The 17,912-nt window shown below is 42.5% G+C and overlaps 1 protein-coding gene across 3 annotated transcripts in view; it reads right to left on the bottom strand.

Annotated features, from left to right (window-relative positions):
* Positions 1-17,912, bottom strand: part of LOC124037919 (thyroid hormone receptor alpha-like) — an 81,113-nt gene that overhangs the window by 41,103 nt on the left and 22,098 nt on the right. For all 3 annotated transcript variants that reach the window (XM_046353172.1, XM_046353176.1, XM_046353173.1), the window contains exon 2: positions 10,210-10,640. The gene's annotated coding sequence lies outside the window, so the exon portion shown is untranslated. The remainder of the gene's footprint in view (positions 1-10,209; positions 10,641-17,912) is intronic.

The raw sequence follows: 17,912 nt of genomic DNA, 5'->3' as shown, positions 1-17,912 counted from the left end.
TGATTGTGGCAACCCAGCAAGGACGCACTGAGATTATCAGTAGAGCAGCTACATAACTGACAATAATGGCAGAGTTCTGGAGATAAAACGCATTATTGCGCTTTAACTCTTTGCATGAGTTACTTAACTGGGATCGACGTACAACTGATGGTTTAGATAAAATTACAGCATTCGAATGAGAAGCGGCACCTGCCGCACCACCCTGTCTTCCGTCCGCCATTTGCATAGCAACAGCATCAACTTCCGGTAGAGAAAACAGAACTTTAACCTCTTCAAATTACCTGTATAAATCGCTTAAAAAAAGGAAACGCCGATACGTTAATCTGTTTGACAAGTGGTTCTGAAAGGTCATGAAATAAAAAAATTACAGAAAATGATGTCATGGCTTTAGAAGCTTCTGATAGGCTAATGGCCATCATTTGAGTCAATTGGAGGTGTACCTGTGGATGTATTTCAAGGCCTATCTTCAAACTCAGTGCCTCTTTGCTTGGCATCATGGGAAAATCTAAAGAAATCAGCCAAGACCTCAGAAAAAAAATGGTAGACCTCCACAAGTCTGGTTCATCCTTGGAAGTAATTTCCAAACGCCTAAAGGTACCATGTTCATCTGTACAAACAAGAGTACGCAAGCATAAACACCATGGGACCATGCAGCCATCATACCGCTCAGGAAGGAGACGCGTTCAGTCTCCTAGAGATTAATGTACTTTGGTGCGAAAAGTGCATATCAATCCCAGAACAACAGCAAAGGACCTTGTGAAGATGCTGGAGGAAACAGGTACAAAAGTATCTATATCCACAGTAAAACGAGTCCTATATTGACAACCTGAAAGACCGCTCAGCAAGGAAGAAGCCACTGCTCCAAAACCACCATAAAAAAGCCAGACTGCGGATTTGCAACTGCATATGGGGACAAAGATCGTACTTTTTGGAGAAATGTCCTCTTGTCTGATGAAACAAAAATAGAACCGTTTGGCAATAATGACCATTGTTATGTTTGGAGAAAAAAAGGGGGAGGCTTGCAAGCTGAAAAACACCATCCCAACCGTGAAGCACGGGGGTGGCAGCATCATGTTGTGGGAGTGCTTTGCTGCAGGAGAGACTGGTGCACTTCTCAAACTAGATGGCATCATGAGGGAGAAAAAATTATGTGGATATATTGAAGCAATATCTCAAGTCATCAGTCAGGAAGTTAAAGCTTGGTCGCAAATGGGTCTTTCAAATGGACAATGACCCCAAGCATACTACCAAAGTTGTGGCAAAATGGCTTAAGGACAACAAAGTCAAGGTATTGGAGTGGCCATCACAAATTCCTGACCTCAATCCCATAGAAAATGTGTGGGCAGAACTGAAAAGGCCTGTGCAAGCAAGGAGGCCTACAAACCGAACTCAGTTACAGTAGCTCTGTCAGGAGGAATGGGCGAAAATTCACCCAACTTATTGTGGGAAGCTTGTGGAAGGCTACCCGAAATGTTTGACCCAAGTTAAACAATTTAAAGACAATGCTACCAAATACTAATTGAGTGTATGTAAACTTCTGACCAACTGAGAAAGTGAAAATAAAATAAAATGGTGATCCTTTACTGACCTAAGACAGGGGATTTTTACTAGGATTAAATGTTAGGAATTGTGAGCGCTGAGGGAACTTTACGCACTTGGCCAAATGATTCTGAATCTTTGTTGCATTCTTCACATATGATTTGGCACAGTATTTGCAAATGTACACAGCTCTCTACATTAGCTGCAGTGAAATGTCTCCACACATCAGATAGTGCCTGTGTAAAAAACAAAAACTAATACAATTCCATGTACAAATAAATAGTTAAGAAATTAGATTAAACAACTCCTTGGTAATGTTTTAAAATGAAACATGTACGGAAACAGGTGAATTAACAAGCAGTTAGCAGGCTCAAGCAAGCTAAAACCCACATGGTAGCAAAAACGAACTAGCAGAAATTGTTAACAAGTTAGAAATGATTTAAACACACTTTGTTGTAGCCTACCATTTACTAGTTAACAAAAAATCATGTCATATAAAATATATTCACTCCACCCAGTATTGTAATCAAAACTTACCAGAAAGCATGTAGTCCTTGGCTCAGACAGTTTAGTAGTGTGGGCTCAATAGGATCTCATTAGTATGCAAGATCTTGAGAATCAGCTATACATGTGATGGAAGAATGCACTATGCATGCAGAGGTATGCCACAAGACCTAGAATTGCCTTGTGTATCCCAAAAAAAAGGTTCACTGTTATAAGCAAAATAAATGGAGCAAAATTCCCCAAATTCCAGGACTTCCCATGGAAATTTCCGGATATTTACCAGAAAGTTTCTGACCTTTTGCAACCCTAGCTACTACTACCAGGTGCTTCTGCTGCCTCTACTCTGGAACAGGAGCAATGACTCCCAGGCAGCTGCCCTGGCCAATGGGTTGGTTTGGTGGCTAGTCAGTCCACTCAGCCTGCATGCCTGGCAGCTTTTATAAATGGGGCATGCCCAAAACCCCTGCCTGGCTGCGTCACCACCCAAACACACAGCGCAGGGAATCCTCTTCCCCTAGCTGGGGTGGCAGGTAGCCTAGTGGTTAGAATGTTGGGCCAGTAATTGAAAGGTTGCTGGATCGAATCCCTGAGCTGACAAGGTAGAAATGTCGGCCTACCTGAGAACAGTGGGTTGTCAATGTAAATAAGAATTTGTTTTTAACGGACTTGCCTAGTTAAATAAAGGTTACATGAAAAAAAATTAAAGCTGCAACCGGAGTGTCTGTGTGTGTGTGTGTGTGTGTGTGTGTGTGTGTGTGTGTGTGTGTGTGTGTGTGTGTGTGTGTGTGTGTGTGTGTGTGTGTGTGTGTGTGTGTGTGTGTGTGTGTGTGTGTGTGTGTATGAGAGAGAGAGAGAGAGAGAATGTGACAAAGCACTCAGGTAAGAGTAGGAGCACAATGCGAGAGTGCCACACACACACACACACACACACACACACACACACACACACACACACACACACACACACACACACACACACACACACACACACACACACCTTTGCAGTGAGGCTGGCAATTTGCATTCCAGTGTTCACAGTACACCATCAAACATTAGAACATTCCATATACACCATCAAGAGATAGAGATCAATGGTGCTGCTGAGAAGGGAAATAAAACCTCTCACCCCCCCCTCCCCCTTTCGTGAAAACAGAAGCTTGACTGTTGAACGTGCTGTGAATCACAAAAGATACGATTGTTACTGTAATGAATGCTAATATACTGTTTTTACTATAATGAATGCTTCAGAAAGACTAGTGTTAAATGAGCAATACAGAACATACAGATGGATCTGCGTCCCAAATGGCACCCTGTTCCCTTTATAGTGCACGACTTTTGATCAAGGCCTATAGAGCACTATATAGTAGTGCACTATATAGGAAATTGGGTGCCATTTGGGATGCAGCCAGTGCATAGATACCTATATTGTTCTCCAGGGGGAGGTGACTGGGTAAGGAAGGACAGAGGTTGTGTGGTGGAGGGTCTCTGGTTTCCTTATAGACATAATCTTTTTATTTTTTTACCTTTATTTAACTTGGCAAGTCAGTTAAGAACACATTCTTATTTTCAATGACAGCCTAGGAACAGTGGGTTAACTGCCTGTTCAGGGGAAGAACGACAGATTTGTACCTTGTCAGCTCGGGGGTTTGAACTTGCAACCTTCCGGTTACTAGTCCAACACTCTAACCACTAGGCTACCCTGCCGCCCTTGCATGACCGCGAACAATTTTCTTCAAAAGGCGAGGCTGCACTGGCCAATGGACATGAAAGACCCTGAGTGATTGCAAAGGCAATATCGGCAGGAATATGGGGATAGGTTTGTGGGAGGAAGCAGAAAGCACACCAAACCTCGGAGCTAACCTTGCATGTTTGGAAACTTATGTTTATGTTTTGAAAATCTTGCTCTCTCAGGTCTCGGAAAAAACACAACCACAACATACAGTCAAACTTTACCCATACACACCTCTAACACCGAACCCCCCCAGTCCAGTTGTAAAGTGTTAACAAGTGAGCCTAACCATGTCTAAGATTCTCTACTTCACTTTGTCTGTCTTCCACATCTCATCCGCACAGATAGGCAGAGGTGTAATGCGTGTGTGTGTGTGTTTGTAGGGGAGTAATCAACAACTTGTTGTGTTTGTTAATTAAGGTTGAGGCATTCCAAATGGGTTAAAGTTGAATCCCCAGACTACAGGCAGACATCACGCCTCCCGCTGTCAGTGTGTCAGCACGGTAACAAGCTGCAATCAGTGGGTCATCCTTACAGAGAACATACAATATATTAATTCTCAGTAATAAATACTGGTAGAAATTAAGGACAGGTTAGTAGACAGGACTCTTTTAGCAATTACATTTACTTATCATACTTAAGTATCAAAAGTAAAAGCATACATAATTTCAAATTCCTTATATTAAGCAAACCATATGGCCGATTTTCTTCATTTACTGATAGCCAGGGGGACACTCCAACACTCAGACATAATGTTCTAACCAAGCATGTGTGTTTAGTGAGACCACCAGATCAGAAGCAGTAGGATGACCAGGCATGTTCACCTGATAAGTGCGTGAATTGTACCATTCCTAAGCATTCAAAATGTAACAAGTAGTTTTTGGGTGTCAGGGAAAATGTACGGAGTAAAAAATACATAATTTTCTTTCGGAATGGAATGAAGTAAAAGTAGTCAAAAATATAAATTGTGAAATAAAGTACAGATACCCCCAAAAACTACTTAAGTAGTACTTAAAAGTATTTTTACTTGAGTAGTTTACATCACTGATCTTTATCAATCAATCCAACTTTATTATAAAGCGGAGACATTACTAGGGGAATTTACAAAAGGTAAAAAAGCGTCACTGGTCGCATTGGTTATTGTTTCTGTAATTTTTATGAAAAGGAGACTAAATCCGCTGGGCCAATTGTGAGCCACCCTATGGGACTCCCAATCATGGCCGGTTGTGATACAGCCTGGAATTGAAACAGTGACGCTTCTAGCACTGAGTGCCTTAGAACGCTGTGCCACTCGGGAGCTGTTCTATTGTGCGTGCAATGATGTACAACAGTGTTGGTTGTTTAGCTTAAAGTAATCTCTTTGTTGTTGTAATGTCGCAAACCGACGTGTCAGTTTCACCCCAACGGATTCCAACTTCAGGAAAGGCATTGCCAATTTTGTATGCGTTGGGGGGTTCTGCATGTCATTAAAATTGTGAAATACTTCTGTGGACACGTCAACAACTGGACATCAATGGCAGATTTCCAAACTTGAAGCTGAAGTTTATCATGTGTGATGGGTATGAAACTGAGGCTTGGAGGGAATAGAAGCCAGACCTGTTGGCTGGTGCTAGGCAGACCAGGCCTGCTATTAAAATATGGGCTGCTCTCAGACTTGATATACTGTACATGCTGGTTTCTGACTTGATATAGTGTGTGGGTGTGAATTCTTGTTCGCCATGCATCCATCAGTCTCTCTGACAAGTCGACAGAGCCGTGAAGCTAACACTTGTTCGCCATGCATCCATCAGTCTGTCTGACAAGTCGACAGAGCCGTGAGGCTAACATTTGCTGGACTTTATGGCTCCGTAAAGGGATAGTTCACTACAGAATCAAAGTTATTTCAGATTTTTTAGGATCTCAAACGTTGAGATGAGTTCCACACCATCTGCTGTGTATATCCAGCTATAATCCTCAATCCCAAATAAATGGGAAATATAGGCACCATTTAAAAAGTTTGATTTTTCCCCCCTTTATTTCACTTCTTATGGCTTGGGGGCAGTATTTCGACGTCTGGATGAGAAGCGTGCCCGAAGTAATACATATGCATATAATTGGTAGATTTGGATAGAAAACTCTAAAGTTTCCAAAACTGTTATAATAATGTATGTGAGTAAACCAGAACTGATATGGCAGGCAAAAACCTGAGGTAAATTCATCCAGGATGTGGGATTTTTTTGATGTGGGTATTTTCAATTGAATGCCTATAGAGTATCTAATGGGTTTGGACCCAGATTGCTGTTCCTATGGCTTCCACTAGATGTTGACAGTCTTTAGACATTGTTTCAGGCTTGTTTTCTGAAAAATGAAGAAGGATGAGACCTTTCTCTTAGTGGACTGTAGAATCATGCAGTGCTGGTTTGCGAGCATGACCGAGTGCGCGCCCTTCGTTCTGTTTCCTTTCTATTGAATACGCTATTGTCCGGTTGAAATATTATAGATTATTTAAACAATTGACAACCTGAGGATTAATTATAAACATTGTTTGACATGTTTCTACGAACTTTACCGGTACTATTAGGATGTATTCGTCTGCATGTTTTGACTGCCTTTGAGCCAGTGGATTACTGAACAAAACGCGGCAACAAAATGGAGCTTTTGGGATATAAGGAGGGACTTTAATCGAACAAAACCAGCATTTATTGTGTAGCTGGGACTCTTGTGACTGCAACCATATGAAGATCTTCAAAGGTAAGTGATTCATTTTAATCGCTATTTCTGACTTTTGTAATTCCTTTACTGTCCGCCGTAAAGCCTTTTTGAAATCTGACAAAGCGGCTGGATTAACAAGAAGTTAATCTTTAAACCGATGTATAACACTTGTATTTCTGATGAATGTTTATTATGACTTTCTGTATTTTGAATTTGGCGCTCTGCAACTTCACTGGATGTTGTAGAGGTGGGTTGCTAGCGGAAGGCCTGCGCCAGAAAGGTTAACCAGGTAGGCCAGTTGAGAACAAGTTCTCATTTACAACTGCGACCTGGCCAAGATAAAGCAAAGCAGTGTGACAAAAACAACAACACAGAGTTACACATGGGATAAGCAAATGTACAGTCAATAACACAATAGAAAAATCTATCTATAGTGTGTGCAAATGTAGTAAGATTAGGGAGGCAAGGCAAAAATAGGCCATAGTGGCGAAATAATTACAGTTTGGTATTAACACTGGAGTGATAGATGTGCAGATGATGATGTGCAAGTAGAGATACTGGGGTGCAAAAGAGCAACAACAAAAAATAACAATATGGGGATAAGGTAGTTGGGTGTGCTATTTACAGATGGGCTGTGTACAGGTAAGCTGCTCTGACAGCTGATGCTTAACATTAGTGAGGGAGATAAGTCTCCAGCTTCAGTGATTTTTGCAATTTGTTCCAGTCATTGGCAGCAGAGAACTGGAAGTAAAGGTGGCCAAAGGAGGTGTTGGCTTTGGGGATGACCAGTGGAGGGTGTGCTATGGGTGTGCGCTGCTATGGTGACCAGTGAGCTGAGATAAGGCAGGGCTTTACCTAGCAAAGACTTACAGATGTCCTGGAGCCAGTGAGTTTGGCGATGAATACGTAGCGAGGGCCAGCCAACGAGAGCATACAGGTCGCAGTGGTGGGAAATTATGACATAAGATATACAGCCTCATCCACACAACAGATGGCATGGGTCATGCCATGAACTCATCTCAAACATTTCACCCCTTTCAGGGCCTCAATAAACATTCATTTTGGTGTGAACTGTTCCTTTAAATCAGGAATCTGACTGACTACAGGCCAAATGTCATAATGGAGCATGAAGGTTTACTTTAACTATACTGTAGGTCTATCTGTGGAACAATCCAGTGCTCATGACCGCGGCCACGACCAGGGCTAGACCAGTCAGTATTATTTCAGAGCAGTGGTGTGGTGGGCGGAATGTTCCACAGGGTTCCGGAGTGTGTTTGGCCTGAAACTCCCCAGCAGCCGCAGCAGTAGAGCAGTAGGCCCCAGGTGGGATTTATGAAGTGTTGAGAATGTTTTGCTCTCAAACCCCGATGCAGGCCTGGCCATCTGGGAGCAGTCTACACCTCGCTGGTGCCTCAATGGTGCCTCGCCCTCCATCACTCCCTCCATCCACCCAAAAAACACTCAGTGTATCTAATGTACAGGGAGGGAGCCTGGTTTAGGGTAGGAGACCGGATGTTAATGAGTTGAAGACCATGCCCTCTTTTCACGAGCCACAAGGCCCCCCACAAACACAATAACAATCTCCATCTGGCCCAGGCAGGCTGTCACATTCCTTCCCCAGAACACCCAGCCCATCTCTACCCAATAGAGACTGGACTGTTACATTCGGTACTTCTGTCAAATATGTCTAAAGAGATTGAGAGGATCAAGTCCACAGCCCATTTATAGTGCGAAGAGCAAAGCCTGATCCACTTACTCATTCATTGCCAGAGCTGTCTGGGCTGCATTTGCTCCCCAGTCCCCATGCAATTGACACACTTGAATAATGCAACACGGCATGTAGAAATGTAGAAACTGTTCATTACTGTTTTCACAAAACAATGTCCTTACAGGCCAGAACACATTACAACGCAAGAAGATCCCGGTAGTTAATTGTAAGCCAACTTTCCTTCTCTTTAAAGTTTCCAATAAAATAAGTCCTAAATGGAAGTGATTATTTGTCATCTGTAGCCCCTTGAATCAGCTAAAACAAGCTCAATAAAAATCAATGCATGCACATACTGCTATTGAATAATATGCACTGACCTGTATTGTAAAGTATTGTGAATAGACAGACCTAGGCTACCTTTTGATTTACTCAGTTTATCAATAGAGACTTACCATTCAAAAAATTATTAGCATTGTGCTGTTTTGCAATTAGATTGGTAAAACTAAAAGTAACATTTATTGTATAATTGATTCAATTAATGCATACATGGCTGCCTCAATAATTGACAGAAAAATGTTCAATTGGAATGAAAGAGCAGTAGCTGAGTTTTTTTGTCTGGATCAAGTGCCATTCTGTGACATTGGCTAATGCGCCTTCTTTTTTTGTGTGGTATTGTTTTGGTATTGAATAGTGCAATACTAAACCTGGTGTAGGTATCCAAGTCAAAATTCTGGTATCATGACAACACTAGTTGTAGGGATATAGGCAAGTGTCATAGATTCTCCAGGCGACCTGCTTGTCGTCTCTGACTGGTAACATTGATCTGTATGATGAAAGCATCTACCTTTAACCCGGTTTGCACTTTGTAGTCTGGACACACGCTGAGCTTCAGCAGGCACGGACACACACACACACAGAGACAGACACAAACACTTTGACGATACCAGTATCACAATATTCTTTCCATGCCAAAAAATGTAAAGGCGAAGCATACCAAACTCTTTGGTCCTTCAAAAACCTGCTGCTTGTAAAATAAACACGTGAGTCTGTATGACAACATAATGTTTGTTTCCAACATTAGGGATGTTCTCCCCCAAAAAGTTACATACACTTTGTGTTTTGTTTCCTTGCCATGATACTAACTAAGTATCATAATACTGGTATAGTCCCGGCCCTAACACATGCACACAGACAGACGGACACAAACGGACACACAGATGCGAGCACACACAGAAGCACACATGCTAGCACGCTCACAAACACACAGCTTTCCACAAGTTCCGTAAGGTGAACTCTCCATGGCAGGAGCCTCTCTGATTGGTCGGCCTAGGGTTCTGGTTTCTGATCTTGTCTTAGACTATGACGCACAACAGTCAAACATCAACTCCGAGGTGTGTCCACACCAAATGTGCCAGATTGGTGTCAGCAGTGGGATATAACCATAGCCCCACAAACAAACAATCCGGAGTGCACTAGCACAGCCATGTTAAAAGGCATACAGAAAAGGGCTCGAACAAAGGACCAGGTCGAGTATTCATAAAGAGTGCTGATCTTGGATCAGTTTAACCTTTAAGAGATAATGAATAGGATTATATGGAAAAGGAGGACCTGATCCTCCATCAGCATTCTTACTAAGAGATGCTTTTTGAACATGGGCCCTGTTCAGTTGGACCAGTCACTTCGATCGCAGACAGTCTAGCTCCCTCCTCCACTTTGAATCTCTCTCCCAGAAACCTTCACGCCACCTGGCGGGTCAAGGAGGATTAGCCAATCAAAGGGTCAGAGGTAAAGGGAGCTTCCAGTGGATTAACGCCACAGCCAGACAACACACAAGAGGCAGTGGATGGACTGGTTTACTCAGGCTACTCATGTTGGGAAATAAGTTAGTCGACTCAAATTCCATGTGCAGATACGAATATAAAAGAGCTGAAGCTCTGAGCTATCCAACTAGGCTCTATTCCTACTACTTCTGTCGTTTCACCCACTGCATCATAAGGCGGTGAGAAAGGGCCAAGTGGGAAGGAACCAGAGAACTCACCTGTGGATTGTTCTGATCACCGCGCTCTGCTGGGTCTTACTGTTCTTCTTACAGCCCTTTCCTCGTGGTGAGCTATTATTGGCCGATGATGCAACCCAGGCTCCCTTATTAGTCCATCTCAGCCCCTAAAGCAGCGCGCTCCTCTTAAGTTCCCCAAACCATTCAGGCCTGCCGCTGTGCTGTTTAATGTAAGTGACTGTCCCCCAAGCATGCAGCTTTCTGGTTTTGACTGCCTCCCAGGCGTGCCATTTTCCTGGGTCTGAAGATGTGATGCTGCCACCCAGGCAAACTGTTTCAGGCTCTTTCCGTGTTGGTTTTTGGCAGCAACCCACTAGATCGGCAAGCCCTGGGTCTCAAAGCCTCTGAGACGTGTACCACCGCTCTGTCCTTGTCTACCTCCCGAAAAGGTGCTTTCCAGTGGATCAGTCTGCCTGCACATGTAAGACACACACAGATTAGTAGGGTTTGACATAAACACAAAGAAGCCGATTGAGTACGAAATACCTTCAAACTCACAGGGCAGACTATCAGCGGACTTGTTTCCGGAACACAGATTAAGCCTAGCATTTATCATCCAATCCCTATCTGCTCTAGCAGCCGCTAATACCTGCATGACTGGTTTGAAATCCGATAAATGAATAGTTCTTGCTCAAAAGAACACACACAAATTCACTCACACTGGCCTATACGCCACATACAGTTGAAGTCGGAAGTTTACATACCTTAAGAGAACATTTTGACATTTGCTGTATGGTTAGTGAGAAAGTCCATATTGCAAATGTACGGTCCCTTACTAGACGTCCGAAAATGTTTGTAAAATTTGCGTCGTTGTCGGGCCGTGCAGTAGGGCCAGACCTACCGGGAAGTCATCAAACGAACTTTCTCGGACATTCGGTTTCCGTTTTATAAAATAATCACATTTTGGTCATTTTTCCGCTGTCCCGGAAAATCCCACAAAGAAGTTAAAACATCTTAAGGATGACGCAGAATACAGTTTCCATGCAGGAACATCACTCAGCGGAATTTCAAAGCGCCACCTATAGTTTTTAATAAAACTCAAACTTTCATTAAACTTTCATTAAAATACACATTCAAGGTAGTGAATTAAAGCTACACTCGTTGTGAATCTATCCGCCAAGTCAGATTTGTAAAATGCTTTTCGGCGAAAGCATGAGAAGCTATTATCTGATAGCATGTACCCCCAAAATACTGCAACGTCACCTAACACGACAGATTTTGCGGTAGCCGGCGCTACCCAAAACGCAGAAATAAAATCTAAAACATTCATTACCTTTGACAAGCTTTTTTCTTGGCACTCCTAGATGTCCCATAAACATTTATTTGGGTCTTTTTTTATTATTAAATCGGTCCATATATAGCCTAGATATCGATCTATGAAGACTGTGTAATCAAGGAAAAAACTGAGTTTGATAACGCAAAGTCATTTTTTTAAATTAAAAAAGTCGACGATAAACTTTCACAAAACACTTTGAAATACTTTTGTAATGCAACTTTAGGTATTAGTAAACGTTAATAATCTATCAAAATGATCACGGGGCGATGTATATTCTATAGCTCCACGTCTTGAAATCATGTCCGGATATTTCTCAACCAAAACATCCTGTCGGAGACCGGAAGAAATCGGCTGCCTTGTTTCGGTTTGACCAAGAAACAAATCCGAGACAAATGACAAGACTGTTGACATCGTGTGGAAGCTGTAGGTAATTGCAACCTCGGCCCCATTTTATGTGGGTCACTTTTAACAATTGGTTGAAGTGGCACATGGATATATTTTCCCATTTTCAGTGATCAGATTTTCCTGCACTTTTTGATGAAATGCACGTTCTGTTATAGTCACAGCCGTGATTTAACCAGTGTTAGAAACGTCTGAGTGTTTTCTATCCACACATACTAATCATATGCATATACTATATTCCTGGCATGAGTATCAGGGCGCTGAAATGTTGCGTGATTTTTAACAAAAGGCTGAAAATTCGCAGCCTCCCTAAGAGGTTTTAAAGACACACAGAGCCTGCAATGGCATTTCCATATTCTAGAGGCCGTGCAGAGTTCATTCTAAGCTTCCTGTACCAACCGGAAGTGGTTAAAACACCCTAAAAGTGTATATCCACACCCTGCTTGCAGTTTGATAGTGCATTCAACCCTGTGTAAATCAGTCAGTCCTTAACGTAAAGACTTAAAACTCAGGATTCTGTAAAAGCATACCCCAATGAGGATATGTGTTGACTTATAGCTTCCTGTGCCAACCGGAAGTGCCATAATTGGTGTCTCGGGGGCTGTTTCGAAGGGTTAAAAAAGTCAGATCTGTCCAAAACTTCATGTGTGATTAGGCAACCCCCATGAACTGTAAATCAGTCATTTTTCCCTTAAAATTTCAAAGGAAAATGAAATCACACACACACAGCTTGGAAGGAGGGACGTATTGGGGTGCGTAGAGACATACACTGCCTGCATTAGTTAACCTTGTTGAAACTTTTAAAGAACCGTCAAACCTAGAGTTCCGAAACTTTAGAATCCTGTTCTAGACCTCAGGTCGATAGTGCGGTTCATCCTTGGGAGCAATTTCCAAACGCCTGACGGTACCACGTTCATCTGTACAAACAGTACGCAAGTATAAACACCATGGGACCACGCAGCCATCATACCGCTCAGGAAGGAGATGCGTTTGGTCTCCTAGAGATTAAAGTACTTTGGTGCAAAAAGTGCAAATCATTCCCAGAACAACAGCAAAGAACCATGTGACGATGCTAGATAAACAAAAGTATCTATATCCACAGTAAAAGGAGTCCTATATTGACATAACCTGAAAGGCCGCTCAACAAGGAAGAAGCCACTGCTAAAAAACTACCATAAAAAGCCAAAATACGGTTTGCAACTGCACATGGGGACAAAGATCGTACGTTTTGGAGAAATGGCCTCTGGTCTGATGAAAGAATAATAGAACTGTTTGGCCATAATGACCATCGTTATGCTTGGAGGAAAAAGGGGGACGCTTGCAAGCCTTGTCAAAGACTGGTGCACTTCACAAAAGATGGCATCATGAGGAGGAAAATTATGTGGATATATTGAAGCAACATCTCAAGACATCAGTCAGGAAGTAAAAGCTTGGTCGCAAATGGGTCTTCCAAATGGACAATGACCCCAAGCATACATCCAAAGCTGTGGCAAAATGACTTAAGGACAACAAAGTCAAGGTATTGTTGGAGTAGCCATCAACGTCCTGACCTCAATCCCATAGAAGATTTGTGGGCAGAACTGAAAAAGCCAGACATTATGGACCTGTGTGTGTGTGTGTGTGTGTGTGTGTGTGTGTGTGTGTGTGTGTGTGTGTGTGTGTGTGTGTGTGTGTGTGTGTGTGTGTGTGTGTGTGTGTGTGTGTGTGTGTGTGTGTGTGTGTGTGTGTGTGTGTGTGTGTGTGTGTGTGTGTGTGTGTGTGCATACAGCAGCCCTTCTGACACATAGCGCCTACAAAAAGTCTACACCACTTGGAACTTTTTTCACATTTTGTTGTGTTACAAAGTGGGATTTAAATAGATGTAATTATATTTTTTGTCATTAATCTACACAAAATATTTGATAATGTCATAGAGAAAAGAAAATTCTACAAATGTTTACAAATTAATAACTAAAATAAAGTCATAACATAAGTATTCACCCCCTTTGTTTAGGCAAGCCTAAATCAGTTCAGAAGTCAAATTTGGCTAAATAATTGAAATAATAGGGGTTGACATTATTTATTTTTTCAAGTATTTCATTTTAAGTACAGATTCAACTACAAAGACCAGGGAGATGTTCAAAAGCCTCATAAAGAAGGGCAGTGATTGGTAGATGGGTAACAATAACAAATTGGACATTGAATATACAATAGTGGCCTATTAATTACAATTTAGCAATTAAACACTGGAGTGATAGATGTGCAAGTAGAGATACTGGGGTGCTAATGAGCAAAAAATAAATAAATAACAGTATGGGGATGAGGAAGTTGGATGGGCTGTTTACAGATGGGCTATGTAGAGGTGCAGTGATCTGGGAGCTGCTCTGACAGCTAGTGCTTATATTTCGTGAGGGAGATATAAGTCTCAAGCGTCAGTGATTTTTGCAATTCGTTCTAGTCATTGGCAGCAGGTAACTGAAAGGAAAGTAAAGAGGAGGAATTGGCTTTGGGGGTAACCAGTGAAATATTCCTGCTGGAGCGTGTGCTACGGGTGGGTGCTGCTATGGTGATCAGTGAGCTGAGATAAGGCGGGGATTTTACCTAGCAAAGACTTAGATGACCTGGAGCCAGTGGGTCTGGCGACGAATATGAAGCAAGGGCCAGCCAACGAGAGCATATAGGTTGTAGTGGTGGGTAGTATATGGGGCTTTGGAGACAAAACGGATGGCACTGTGATAGACTGCATCCAATTTGCTGAGTAGAGTGTTGGAGGCTATTTTGTAAAAGACATCACCGAAGTCTAGGATCGGCAGGATAGTCTGTTTTTTACGACGGTATGTTCGGCAGCATGAGTGAAGGATGCTTTGATGCGAAGTAGAAAGCAGATTCTAGATTTAATTTTGGATTGGAGATGCTCAATGTGAGTCTGGAAGGGGAGTTTACAGTCTAACCAGACACTTAGGATATGTGGACAACTACCTAAGTCAGAACCGTCCAGAGTAGTGATGCTGGATGGGAGGGCAGGTGCGGGCAGAGATCGGTTGAAGAGCATGCACTTAGTTTTACTTGCATTTAAGAGCAGTTGGAGGCCACGGAATGGGAGTTGCATGGCATTGAAGCTTGTCTGGAGGTTAGTTAACAGTGTCGAAAGAAGGGCCAGAAGTATACAGAATGGTGTCGTCTGCGTAGAGATGGATCAGAGAATCACCAGCAGCAAGAGCGACATCATTGATTTATATAGAGAAAAGAGTCGTCCTGAGAATTGAACCCTGTGGCACCCCCATAGACACTGCCAGAGGTCCGGACAACAGGCCCTCCGATTTGACACACTGGACTGCGAGGCAGTCATTTGAGAAATCAAGGATGTTGCCTCTGCCGATAAGAATGGGATGTTTGACGACACAGACGTCATATTTTATATGACAGTGATTGACGATGATTAATGTCATTTTATATATATAGGTTTTGGGCATGCCCCATTTATAAAAGCTGCCAGGCATGCAGGCCCAGTGGACTGACTAGCCACCAAACCAACCCATTGGCCAGGGCAGCTGCATGAGAGTCATTGCTCCTGTTCCAGAGTAGAGGCAGCAGAAGCACCTGGTAGTAGTAGCTAGGGCAGCTAGGTTTGCAAAAGGTCAGAAACTTTCTGGTAAATATCCGGAAATTTTCCATGGGAAGTTAAGCCCTGGAATTTGGGAAATTTTGCTCAAAAAAGTTAGCTTATAACCTTTTTTGTGGGATACACAAGGCAATTCTAGGTCTTGTGGCAAACCTCTGCATGCATAGTGCATTCTTCCATCACATGTATAGCTGATTCTCAAGATCTTGCATACTAATGAGATCCTATTGAGCCCACACTACTAAACTGTCTGAGCCAAGGACTACATGCTTTCTGGTAGGTTTTGATTACAATACCGGATGGAGTGAATACATTTTATATGACATGATTTTTTGTTAACTAGTAAATGGTAGCCTACAACAAAGTGTGTTTAAATCATTTCTAACTTGTTAACAACTTCTGCTAGTTAGTTTTTGCTACCATGTGGGTTTAAGATATAGACTCGTTTATACTGTATTATTGACTGTGTTTGTTTTACTCCATGTGTAACTCTGTGTCGTTGTATGTGTCGAACTGCTTTGCTTTATCTTGGCCAGGTCGCAACTGTAAATGAGAACTTGTTCTCAACTCTGCCCTCCAAAATTTGCAAATAAATTAATTAAAAATCCTACAATGTGATTTTCTAGATTTTTTTTCTCATTTTGTCTGTCATAGTTGAAGTGTACCTATGATGAAAATGACAGGCCTTTCTCATCTTTTTAAGTGGGAGAACTTGCACAATTGGTGGCTGACTAAATACTTTTTTGCCCCACTGTATTTGCAACAGTTTGGGCCGCCTAATTTGGCAGAATTTTACGTAGTTATGACATAACATTGTGCAATGTAACAGGAATATTTAGACTTATGGATGCCACCCATTAGATAAAATATGGAACAGTTCCGTATTTCACTGAAATAATAAATATTTTGTTTTCGAAATGATCGTTTCCGGATTTGACCATATTAATGACCTAAGGCTCCTATTTCTGTGTGTTATGTTACAATTAAGTCTATGATTTGATAGAGCAGTCTGACTGAGCTGTGGTAGTCACCAGCAGGCTCATAAGCATTCATTCTAACAGCACTTTTGTGCGTTTGCCAGCAGCTCTTTGCAATGCTTCAAGCATTGACCTGTTTATGACTTCACACCTATCAACTCCGGAGATTAGGCAGGTGTAACCGATGTGAAATGGCTAGCTAGTTAGGGGTGTGCGCTAATAGCGTTTCAAATGTCACTCGCTCTGAGACTTGGAGTGGTTGTTCCCCTTGCTCTGCATGGGTAACGCTGCTTCGAGGGTGGCTGTTGCCGATGTGTTCCTGGTTCGAGTACAGTTAGGGGCGAGGAGAGGGACGGAAGCTAAGAACATCCAATAGTCAAAGGTATATGAAATACAAATCGTATAGAGAGAAATAGTCCTATAATTCCTATAACAACTACAACCTAAAACTTCTTACCTGAGAATATTGAAGACTCATGTTAAAAGGAACCACCAGCTTTCATATGTTCTGACGAAGGAACTTAAACGTTAGCTTTTTTACATGGCACATATTGCACTTTTACGTTCTTCTCCAACACTTTTTTTTGCATTATTTAAACCAAATTGAACATGTTTCATTATTTACTTGAGGCTAAATTGATTTTATTGATGTTTTATATTAAATTAAAATAAGTGTTCATTCAGTATTGTTATAGTTGTCATTATTAAAAATACATTTTGATTTATTTTTTAATTGTCCGATTAATCGGTATCGCCGTTGAAACATCATAATCGGTCGACCTCTTGTTGTGACGCTGGAGCAAGGAGAATCCCAAAACCACAGGGATCTCGGGAGACTTGATGAGCAGGAACTAAATGGTCTCGCTGTGATTCCCTGACACACGTAGGTTGATGGGAGTGGTGTTATGGTGACCCGACCTATAAAGCGCCCGTCCAACACGTTAACATCCACGGGAATGTGGGGATGTTCAGCTCAGAAGCCAGTGTGGCATCCAAAAAGCTCTCATTGACTCTGGGGCCGATGAGTACCCGGAGAGATTTGGACTGGTTTCCCCACAGCAGCATGACATGAAAAGGGATACGAGTAAGGGAAGCAGAAAAGTTCCCCATATGGCCCACCAGAGTACTCGCTCCTACCGGTGAGCCTGGTCTTTTACCGGGCACGAGGACACAAAATGACAAATGTCCCGCAATACAGACAGCTCCTTGTGCTGATCCGGTCTTGCCGTTCCGCTGGCGACAGCCCAGCCCTGCATAATTGCATTGGCTCGGGAAACAGTGCCTCGGCCCTCCTTGGTGTCTCTCGAGGGAGGTTGGGGGCTCTCGGCCACAGGACCGTCAGGGACTTCCGGGATGACTTGGAGGCGAAGTGGAATCCCTGGACATGAGAGTGAAATCGAATTTCCTCTCCATCTGTTGTTCCCACAAT

This window comes from Oncorhynchus gorbuscha, linkage group LG06, assembly GCF_021184085.1.
Source record: "Oncorhynchus gorbuscha isolate QuinsamMale2020 ecotype Even-year linkage group LG06, OgorEven_v1.0, whole genome shotgun sequence".
Taxonomy (NCBI): domain Eukaryota; kingdom Metazoa; phylum Chordata; class Actinopteri; order Salmoniformes; family Salmonidae; genus Oncorhynchus; species Oncorhynchus gorbuscha.
This window is presented reverse-complemented; position numbering and strand designations above follow the sequence as displayed.